Raw genomic sequence first — 11,529 nt, 5'->3', positions numbered from 1 at the left:
TTAAAAGAAAAGGTTGTACTTATGTTGTATATAATGGACTAATTAGCACCCAGAACCAATAGTGGTAGGTCTAATCTTCAGAAAAACCATCCCCAGAATCATAGAACTATTTTTTCATAATATATACTGAAGTAGCACTTTCACTCTAAGTGCGTGGGTAATAGTATGAATGAGTTAAAGAGAGAAGGGCTGCCTGGGAGACAAGATGTCTAAGCATGCATTCTAAAACTACCACCAGGTCTTTACACAAATTAAGCTCTCTGATTAAATATGCATGGATTTCTGGATCAGTAACTTTGGCTCTTCTTTCTATTATCATTAGTCTAGGTGTCCTTTTGTTCCAGAATAAATGCATTGTCCACTTAGAATTCTTTCCCTTCTCAGCTAGTATAGATTATATCCATAAAGCCATGTGGGTAGATACATTTCATTTCATAACTGTAGCCAGTTTATAATCCAAGCTCTATGTTGAAAAGTTGAAAGGTAGACTTAGAGGGAGATTCACAATGGATCAGCAACATCTGTTCCACCTGTAGGAGGTGGGGAACGGTGGCTCATGTTCTAGGTACTAGCCATTCCTGACGCATAAGCCCTTGTTACCAGGCATCACCAAACTCAGTCTGACAACCAAAAATCTCACCTTGAAAAAAGCACATTTAGTCTTTTACTAGCTGTTCTTGAATTTAAAGGTTACCAAAAAATGTATATATTGATTCAATCAAGCATTTGATGTGGACATAAGTGAGAAATGCAATTTTATAAAATCTTAAAAATCAGGTAGCGTATGAAGAAAGGTTTCACAATTCCAAAGGCATTATGAAGATAATGGGAACTTGAAGTAGTTCTAAAAGAAGTGAATGAGGTAAAAGATCATTTTTTTTTGCAGTATACGTATAAAATGAAAGGTTTTGTGATTTGAACCATACCATTTTCTCCTAAAAGAAATTAAATAAACCTGGAATAAATGCAATCAGGTGAAAGTATTTGGGAGTATGATATTTTTAAATCACTTTTGTCTTGTTTTCTAATAATTTTAAAAGACCATTATCAGTAAACAACAGTGATTTTTTATTCTTGCAAACCATTAGGAAGCATAATTAGAATTAATGTAGGTAGTGAATTAATTACTGCTAAAACAAAAACACCAATAAGCATGCATTAGTAAGATTATTTAAAATGATTTCAAAGTATTAATGTGTTTATCCATTCATTTATTCATTTTCATAATATGCAGAAACATGCTAGATTTCAACATTCGATATAAAATATTTAGATGAGTGTTATTTCTTTTAATTTTTATAGTAGCCCTGAAAATAGATATTAGAGTTTCACCCATTTTGCAGATGAGTAGAATAAAAAGCAGATTCTGAAATGTTCTAAGTTTACTCAGCAGATATGCAAGGTGAGAGCTAACCTTACCTACACCTTTGGGTCCTGAAGTTGAGAATTCTATTCCACATTGTTTTTCAGAACATTTTATGTGCACACATATTTCAGACAGTAGGTTTTCTTCGCATAAAACCCTAGAAAATATATTATAGATCATCCTTGGATGACAAATCTTTAAGATATAATTAAATTGCACTCTTTGTTTTCAATGCTTAAAAAATAATTGAAAGTAGGTAAAGCTTTTATTAATGGTCTCTTGTTAATGCATAAGAAGTTAAAGCTAGTGGAAATATACAATTTGATTCAAACACTATTTTTAATATAATTTTATCTTACAAATAATTCATTTCTAAAATAATTTCTGGTCAAATCTCTCATGTCTCCTAGTCTTCTGTGCTGTGATCCCCGGATGCAGGGCCAGCCACCCTCTTCATGTTTAGCTCCATTCCTATTTCCTAACCCAATTCTGTCCTTAGTGAAGAAATTAAAATAGCCCTAGTAGAGTTGTCCTAGTGATGGAACATCAAGTCATCCTTTTGGAAGGGAACCATCATATGTAGTAGAATCTAATAAACTTGGATTTAAACACCCAGTTACCACTTAGAAACTGCATCCCAAAACAGGCTATTGTTATCAACTTTTCTCCTCCAGTGTAATTCATGTGTGAAAATAAGAAGACATCAAATACTGATCAGTATTAGCTGTCCTCCCTAGGTCTTTGTACCATGATTCTCAAATAGAAGTGTCATTTTTATAATCCTATGGATATTTCCTAGACCATCTGCTTAGTACTTACTCTTCAGTGACCCCACATTGGGATCTAAAGAAGCATCAATAGAATTCTAGAGAAGAGCTTTCCAGAACTTCTGTGTGGAATCTGTGCCCCTCTGCCTCCTGTTCTCCTCAGGTGTGTTCTGCCTAGGACTCTGTCAGTTGAGGACCACTGTGTCCTCAGACCTTATGTGGGGGCTGAGTGAGGAAAAAGATGAGAAGCTTCTCTCTTTTGAAGGAAAGCCCATGTCATGGGAACATAAAGAGCAAGGGGAGAGTTGCCTGCACTGATGTGAGACAGGCTGGCAGGTGCCACAGGTGGTCATGGAAAGCAGGTCAGATTTCATTCTGAGACCACTGGGAAGCCACGGTAGGTTTTAATCAAGAGACAAGATTTGTTGAAATTTTTCCCCTGCCTTTTGTGGTTGTATGATTTGAGTAAATCTATACAAATACTTCAAGTCTTAGTTCCTACATCATAAAGAAGAGATTCTGATACCTTGGGAACTTAACCAACAAGATAATAATTAGAACCGCACTGGAGAAAATAGGCAGAAAGCATCTGCAACTTGTAAAGTCATATAAACAAACATCATAGTGGCAGTAGTTACTAAAAGCCATGTCCTGACAAAATTATTAACCTGAGAGTAGAGGTGAAAAATGGACCCCCTGATGTTTTTTCTTCATTTTATTTCCCTTTATACTACATGAAGTTGGGAGGATTACATAATTGCCACTTTTGACACTGCTCAGCCCTGGCTGGAGGTAGAGTGGAGGACAAACCCATTCAGAGAATAAAAGTGATTAGGGCTAACATTGGACACAGGACCTGGGGTGGGGGGTTGTAACATGTCAAAATGACCATATTTCTGAAGCTATTGAAAGAGTGGAGGTTACCTTATCTCTTGGAGATAAGACAGAGGAGATACGTCTTTATCAATACCTGTGTCTTTCTCCACATTCATTTATTCATTAGTTCACTTGTTTCTTCACTCCACAAACTTCCCTGAGCATCGAGATGATATATTAGACTCTCTGATTTTTCACTGAAAAAGGACTAAAAATGATCAATAATATTAGATGTACATTTAAATATATTCCAGGAATTATAATTACATGCATTATCTTGTTTAATTTTTCCAATGTCCTTTGGTATATGTAGGTATTAGAACTACATATGTTTCACAAGTGAGGGACTTGAAAGTTAAGGACCAGCCCAGGTTACACGAACAAACAGCACCAGAGCCAGACTTGAACTCAGCTCTTTTTGACTTGAAAGCCAAAATTATGAACACCCCACTGCCACCAACTATAGTTCAAGGGAATGGAAAAGGTGAGAGCATATGTTATTGTTCTAGCAGCCTGATGTAGTACCCCACATCACTTGCCAGCTTCTCAGATGGTATCTTTTTCTTCCTGGTTCTTCCTGGTTCACATAGTCAGGCACCGACAACTTAGTTCTCTACCTAATTTTCCCATGGAATAAGAACATTCAAAAAAGGAAGCTATAAACAGATACAATAACTCCTAACTCCATGGTACTCCATTAGTTTAGCTTGAATTCCCAAAAGGCCAATAGAGTAATGGTGACTCTTGGGCCAGACTGTGGCTGCTCAACCCTGGTTCTATGTCTTGCTGGATGTGTGTGTGATCTTTCTTATTTAAACCACTGTGCTCAGTTCTAATAATAATATCTTTCTCATGTAGCTGTTATGAGAATTCAAATTTCTTAGTATAATGATTGACACAGAACTAGTTCTCAATACATATTAACTTTTAACATAGCTATTTACATGATGCAATTGCTGCTCTAGCCGTTCTAGTCTCAGGTCCATGGTGTCCAACTCACAACTCATGGGCCACATACAGCCCAGGATGGCTATTAGAAGAACTGAAAAAAAGTCTGTCTTCTCAACAAAATTTTTTTCAAAAAGTTACATCTTGAGTGGACTGCATTGTAAAAGCTAGTTATGTGGTAGCATATGTAATATCAAAAAAAAAATCAAAACCGTTTAAACAATGTATAGAAAATGTGGCAGCTATAATTTGCCTTGAAAAAAAGAGGGATATTTCTAAAATCATTTTGTCTCACCAAACTATAGCCAGGAAAATTGAAGAAATTGAAAAATCTATCAGAAGATGTTTGGAAAGTAAAGCCACTAATTTTAAATTGTATGCTTTGGCGGTGGGTGATGGCACTGATGCTACAGATGCAGCTCAACATGCCATTTTTATTAGAGGTATTGAAGACGAATATAATATCACTGAAGAAATGGCTTCTTTAGTGCCATTAAAAGACACAACTAAATCAAGAGATTTATACAAAGCAGTAGAAAATGTGTTAAGGCAATTTTCTTTGTCCATTGTCAACATATCTGGTAGAGTTACCACTGGTGCCTGGTGATGGCAGGTAAAAGAGAGAGACTTGTAAAAGTAATAGAAGAAGATGCAATTGCCACCCAAAACTCATCTTTGATGAAGTATCATTGCATAGTACATCAAGAAAATGTATGCACAAAAACTTTAAAAATGTATAATGTTATACAAATCATCATCAAGACTGAATTTCATAAGAGCCAAGGAACTGAATCATTGCTAATTCCATGATTTCCTTAAAAGTACTGATGCTGACTATGGTGACATCATTTACTTTTCAGAAGTAAGATGGCTAAATCAAGGCCAAATGTTGAAAAGATTTTAATGATTAGTGACATGCTATCAAGTTGTCTATGATATCTAACAACAAATTTGTGCTGGAACTTGTTGATGAAAACTGGCTCACAGATTTAGCATTTTTAGTGGATTTAACTGCTCATTTAAATGAGTTAAACACGCATCTCCAAGGTGAAAAACAACTTTTAAATACCATGTTTCAAACTATAACAGTATTCCAAATGAAACTGAAATTATAACAAGTTCAAATTAAGGCAAACAATTTTATGCATTTCGACACGTTGGCTAAACACAGTCCCAGGAACAGCGAAAACTATGCAGCCTTGCTTTTTGATTTGATACAAGAATTTGAAAACTGATTTCAAGATTTCCAGGAAAATAATCAATAATTTGCTGTATTTGTGACTTCATTTTCAGTCGACCTAAATATGTTACCTGCCAATTTTCAAATGGAATGCATAGAGCTGCAATTTGACATTCAACTTAAAGAAAAATTTGATTGTGTCCCTTTACTGGACTTTTTATAAGTCCTATCTTCCCAGAAACAAATATCCCTTGCTTCACAGTCATGCGTGATTCATGTCTTCAATATTTGGCAACACCAACATTTGCAAGCAACTATTTTCAAGAAGGAAACACATTAAGAGTAAAATTAGAACCAAAATATCTGATGAGCCCTTTGAGAACTCACTGAGAACTGCAACTACTTCTATCAAACCAGATATTGATGCACTACTTTCTCAAACACAATGTCAAACATCTCACTAGCTTTATGTTGCCCTCTTCTCTTTTATTTTTATAATAAAAATTATTTTAAAAAATCAATGATGTTATTACTTAGATATGTACATTTTCTATGTTAGTGATCACAAACTTAGGACCTGCTCAGTAATTTTAAAAGGTCATTTATCAAAAGAGCTGCTGCATACTTAGGGTTATTATGTGAGGACATTTTTGCTTATCTGCAGTGGTGGATATCATGAAAATTATGCAGGGACCTTTTTTCTGCTCATCAGTTTTCATTAGTGTTTGTGTATTTAATGTGTGGCCCAAGTCAACTCTTCTTCCAGTGTGGCCCAGAGATGCCAAAAATTTAGATACCCCTGCCCTAGATGATTTCTTCTGCCAGATGCTATCTTTATGCTTGGTTAATCCTTAGTACCAAACATATGAAATCTCATCTGTTGAATTACTCTCCTTCCATAGCCCACATTTATGCTCTCCAGGATGCGATAATCATTCAGTAAATACTGACTCTATATATGCAGTGTATGACAGGTGTTAGGTATATAAGAGAGGATGAATCTCTGCTTTCAGGAGGTGCAGGGTTCAACAAATGCTGAGTGACCATTTGGTTATTTGTCAAGCCTTCTGGGATTGAGTGGTGTTGCAATAGTTGACCTTCAGACTCTATGTTGGAGAATCCCCTTTCTATCTGACAAGTTGGGTCAGGTATATGATAAATGAAAACTTGGTAATTTGAGAAGAGACCAGGTTTTGGTGTTTGAAATCTGAGTTCCAATTTTAGCCCTATTATTGAGGAGCTATAACCTGGGTCAGCTATTAACTTTGAACTTTTATCTTCTATAAAGAGAAAACTTTATAAAATGAAAAAAACTAACAGAGATATTATGAAGATAAGTCATGACACATACAAAGCACATAGCACAGTTTGTAGCACTAAATGGGGGCCAGCCAATGCTAGCTGCAGTGGCAGCAGCTGGGAGCAGCAAAAATACAACCAGGAAGGGTGGCTTTGGCTATAGCAGCAGATGTGGTAACGACTTTTTGTTTGTTTGTTTGTTCAGATGCTGCCTTTATAATGGTGATGGGTTATTTTAAAATTCAAAGTCCATTCTAGTGGTAAGGAAAAATGATAGTGGGTTTCCCTGTAATAATAGTATTTTATTTTTAGCATTTCAGCCCGATTATAAATAGAATAGAAGATGCCTTCTGTGGTGAATAACATGTCTTTCAAGTTTTCTAGATTTATGAATTTAGCCCATATGAAATTAATTATTGTGGGTGTATTACATGGATGTGAAACATCTGGGATAATAGGATTTTATTGTTAATAGAGCTCTCAGGAGCTCATGACAAACACCCTTATAATAGCAACATATGCTGCTAGTTTAATGAGAACCATCACTGACAATTAATGGTTCTTGTGCTTTCAGTAAATTACACATTTTCAAATTTTATATTCTTTATTTTTATTTTTATAGTTTCAGTTTGTGATTTGCGTAAAATTAAAGCCAGAGTTACTTACAGAGGAAGGAAATGTGTATTGGATGTGTACTATGTGAGAGCATAATGTTATATATTTTATGTTTGTGAGTATACGTGAACATATAATTACTTTTGAACCTCAAGCAATTAAGCATGACTTCATTTATAAACAAGAAAACTGAGTCATGGTGAGGAAAGTAACATCGATATGAGTGTCCAAATTAGAATTAAAGGTTGTGTTTGTCTGCTCTTTATTCATTAGAAGAGAAAATAGAGTTTGCAAAAAAGATCCCTTTTCTTATAAATCAAATTTCTGCTCTTAATACGTTCTTCAATTTATACACAATAACCTTTCAGTGATCCTTGGGTCATATCAAGCTTAAATTGATGTGTGCAAGGGATAGCTAAAGAAATCTGTGAATTTAAAGTTTTGACATGTATTTTTGAACCTAATCTATGCATAATGCAAGATCAAGAGCCAGGGATATACACAGGAAGAGAATACACTGATTTTCGTGTCCTTTTGGTGCAGGAAAAATAAATTTTTATTTAGTACCAACTACATACAAGCCATATGTTAGTATTCAATAGCCTAATGCTCTGAAGGGGAAGGTTCTGCCTGAATCCCAAAGCTCACTTCTCTTTCCTTTGCCCCATGTGTCCATTTCAGCTATAATATATGTCTCAAATATATTACTGATTAAAAATAAGCACTATTCATCTATTTTAGGCAAATAACGTGAATGTTTTTTAGAAGCAATAAAAAGAGAATGTAATGCAGCAGTTATACCAGAAAATGTGATTAAGAAAAGAAAATAAATGATAGACATACCATTTTACCTAGAAGGCAGAATTAGCCCTTTTCATATATTATTAATCTATATTTAGTCATAATTATCTTTACATAGATACAAAGGCAAAAATTCTTATCACAATACTCTGTTATTATGACCAGGCATGCATATTATTTGAAATTATCTTGTTTAATTATTCAACTGTTGACTATTACTTTCCCCCCTTCACAGTGAGGTAAGTTCCATGAGAGCAGGTACCTTTCTACTGTACATCCAAAGATTAGAGTGGCACAGGCACATATTTGGCACTCAACACATATTTATTTAATGAATGAATGAATGAATGGCTACCTTTATTTCCACAAAGGCTAAATTCAAACTTGTATCACATATTCATTCACTATACCTTCATTTAGGAATGTATTCTGTGTGTCCTTATAGGTATATGTACATATTATAAGCACATAGGTATACACAAAGGAAAGGCAAAATTGCATTTGCCTAACAGCCGGGTTTTAAAACTCCAAATAGTATCTGGACCCTCTGTTATATGAATTCAAAAAGGTTCTCAGCTTTTCTGAGCCTCCTTTATTTCATCTGATAAAATACTAATATATGCCAACCCCATCCTGTCCCAATAGTAACATGCACTCTACTGTTTCTGCTCTCACTCATCCCTGAGCCTCTAAGATTCTGGCCTAGTAGAAGAACATGTGACTCTCTCCTATAAAATATAACATCTAAATGTAGTTCGAAGATTGTACACCAGATGCTCAGGTGCATGTTTAAGAGAAAAACTGAGCATTTTCAGGAGCTCTAAGACATGGCAGTTATCTGTCCACTGTCAGGTGCGACTGTGCTTCCAGACTGGTTGCTGTCAGGGCCTCCTTTCAGGGAAAGGAGATTCCACCTCTTTTCCCTAGTGAGAAAGGACCTGGTACTAAGGACTCTGGCTTGCTATGGACCTGGTACCTTCACTGTGGTCCTGCCAACCTCTCCCCTGCAGCCTGGGTCCTGCTTTTTGCTTTCTGGATATTACATTATGATCTCCCAGTTCTACAGCTTGGCTAAACTTCAGATGACCCCAAATGCCATCATCTAACATCTTACATCTGATTCCTAAGATATTGGTATCTCAAGTCAAACTTATTTTTCAACTCTTGAATCTCCCAAATTGAATTACTGGATCCTATCTAGCCACCTGTTCCAGTGAATTTTCCTCAGTTAGCATACTGTACTCACTACTGATTCAGTACTTTGTGAAGAAGAAAAGGTAAATATAACACGTGCAACCTCTTATTTGTGTTTGTGTGTATTCAGATCAAATCTAACAGAAGCCTTTGAACACCCTTGTAACATAAACTTTCCTAGAGATGTGAAGAGTATAATTTTCAAAGTCAATTGCAAATAGTCTCTACTAATCATGAAATATAAGGTGTATTCATAGCTCAAGGGGGTATTTTCGGCTGTTGTAATGTAAGCTAAATACAATAAACTATAGACAAATCTTCTCACTAATGAGTAAAAGTTATCCCATAATAAACTTTAGCTCAAGATATTCCTACCTATCAAGAATGGAAGCACATTATAAAGTTGTTCCGGATTCCATATAAGACCCAAAGACTCTTTAAAAGTTGGGGTGGTGAACATGCCTATAATAAAAAGTTTCTAAATATGTTTTCACTTTGTTGGCTAATTCCGCCTCCAAAGAGAATAAGATTATTAAACCAAATAATGTTAGATTATATTCATTATTTATTGAATAACCTAACCTTTGATAAATTCCTATATACCAGCACCATACCTGGTAGCAGGCAAGTGCTCAGCAAATGCTCTTTGAATGAAAGAATGTCAGGACTGACCTTATTTCTCATGGGTCGCAGGAGCTAAGAAAGACCAAGGTCAGAAATAATGAGACTTCACTACCTCATGGCCACAGTGAGAATTATAGAAGTGCTTTAGAAGTGAGTTATTTGAAGCTCAGTGGGAAAAGATCCTTCATCTTCCCAGATCTCTTCTGTCACTTTACAAAGAGAAATAAAGACTTATCTTGATGACAAGGGACATTTGGGGATAAAGATGCCAAATACGGTCCGAGTCTGGAGCTCTCAGAGGGCAAAGGGTAAAACAGTTTGAATAACAGAAGAGTCAATCTTTAGAATCCTACAAAGGGGCTCACAAAGATGTGTAAAACACTTGGGATTTTATTTTGCTTTTGGGGGTTTTCCATTCTGTTCTTGTATTTGCTGTCACTGAGTGGAATAGAAAGCAAACCCAGTAGAATGTTCAGGTTGTATAGCTTTTGCTTTTTTTTAGGAAAAAAGAAAGGAAGTCATGGAAGTCTTGTGAGAAAGATGCTTTTTCTGATAAAAAAAATATCTATACAATGTTTTGAAATAAAATGTAGAACCTGTTCATTTTTCTTTGGCAATTTATAGGGTACAAAGAATTTGAAAACTATCTTTGAGCATCTGAGGAAGGGAAGAAGTCAACTATTTCCGGATTCTATGAAATTTCCTCATTTTCTTATGCTCTTATAGCCTTAAATAGGTAACCTAAAAACATTATTAATGACACAGCCCTTGCCTTTTGAAGGAAGTGAAAAAGAGGCAATATTGATCATGTGTCTATCACCTGTCCCAAACTCTGTTAAACATGTAATAGTCCTATCTCACTTAGTATTTACAATGATCCTATGAAGCAGATATAATCATCCTTATTTTACAAATAGTAAAACTAAGACTCAAAGTTTAAGAGGTTTATTTTTTTTGGTCTATCCCTTATCAACCAGTATTAGTGCTGACTGTCCAGGAAGTTCCCAGTCCTTATCTGATAGAGTTAACCCTTCCTTCCTCTGAGTCATCACTATACTTTGTACATGCATTTAACGTAATATCTCTGCATTCAAATCGATTTCCTTTAAAGACTGATTCCCTTGTACTGGAGTATAAATCTCTACATACTAAAGACTTCAGTTTTCATCTCTACATTCTTTTCACCTGCCATAGAAATCATTAGTTTTTGAAGTAAATGCCACATAAGCTGGTTTGGCATGAAGTCAGAATTTAAATTTAACATTTTTTGGTTCTGAAAATTCATGCATTTTCACTTTACTGTGATGCCAAATCTTGAAGACAAACAGACTAAAATAATTATTTTATTAAATAATACACCTAAATCACACAATTGTATCCTATTTACACATTTAACATAAATGTACCAGGGTTAAGGACTAGATACATAATTCATTCATAGGCAATGAAAATCCAGAAAATGTGAAGCCCATGAAGAGTGTACACCTTAGAGGATAAGTATGTGAATGTTCTTTTTGGTTTACCAAATTATTTATTATTGTTTTTGTTGTTATTATTCAACTACTACAATTTAGGCCTCTTGGGAGATAGAAAGATGAAAGCAACAGGACTCCCATTCTTCATAAGTTTTCAGGTAACGTGATATAAAGCAGTGTGGACATGCTGCAGTGTATTTTATCATGAGTTTTTTATGTCTCTGAGCCACATTTCCTCACATCTATATTGGTGCTAATACTACTCCTTCTGATGATAAAAATTAAAACACATAATATATATTATTGAGCCTAGTGCCTATGTAGTTGAAGATTAAACAATTAATAGTATTCTTCATCCCAAGTGTAAATGTAAATAAGAGTGTA

This window comes from Phyllostomus hastatus, unplaced genomic scaffold (genome assembly GCF_019186645.2).
Source record: "Phyllostomus hastatus isolate PE091 unplaced genomic scaffold, TTU_PhHast_1.1 phas_scaffold_317, whole genome shotgun sequence".
In the NCBI taxonomy this organism is placed as follows: domain Eukaryota; kingdom Metazoa; phylum Chordata; class Mammalia; order Chiroptera; family Phyllostomidae; genus Phyllostomus; species Phyllostomus hastatus.
Note: the sequence above shows the minus strand (reverse complement) of the source record.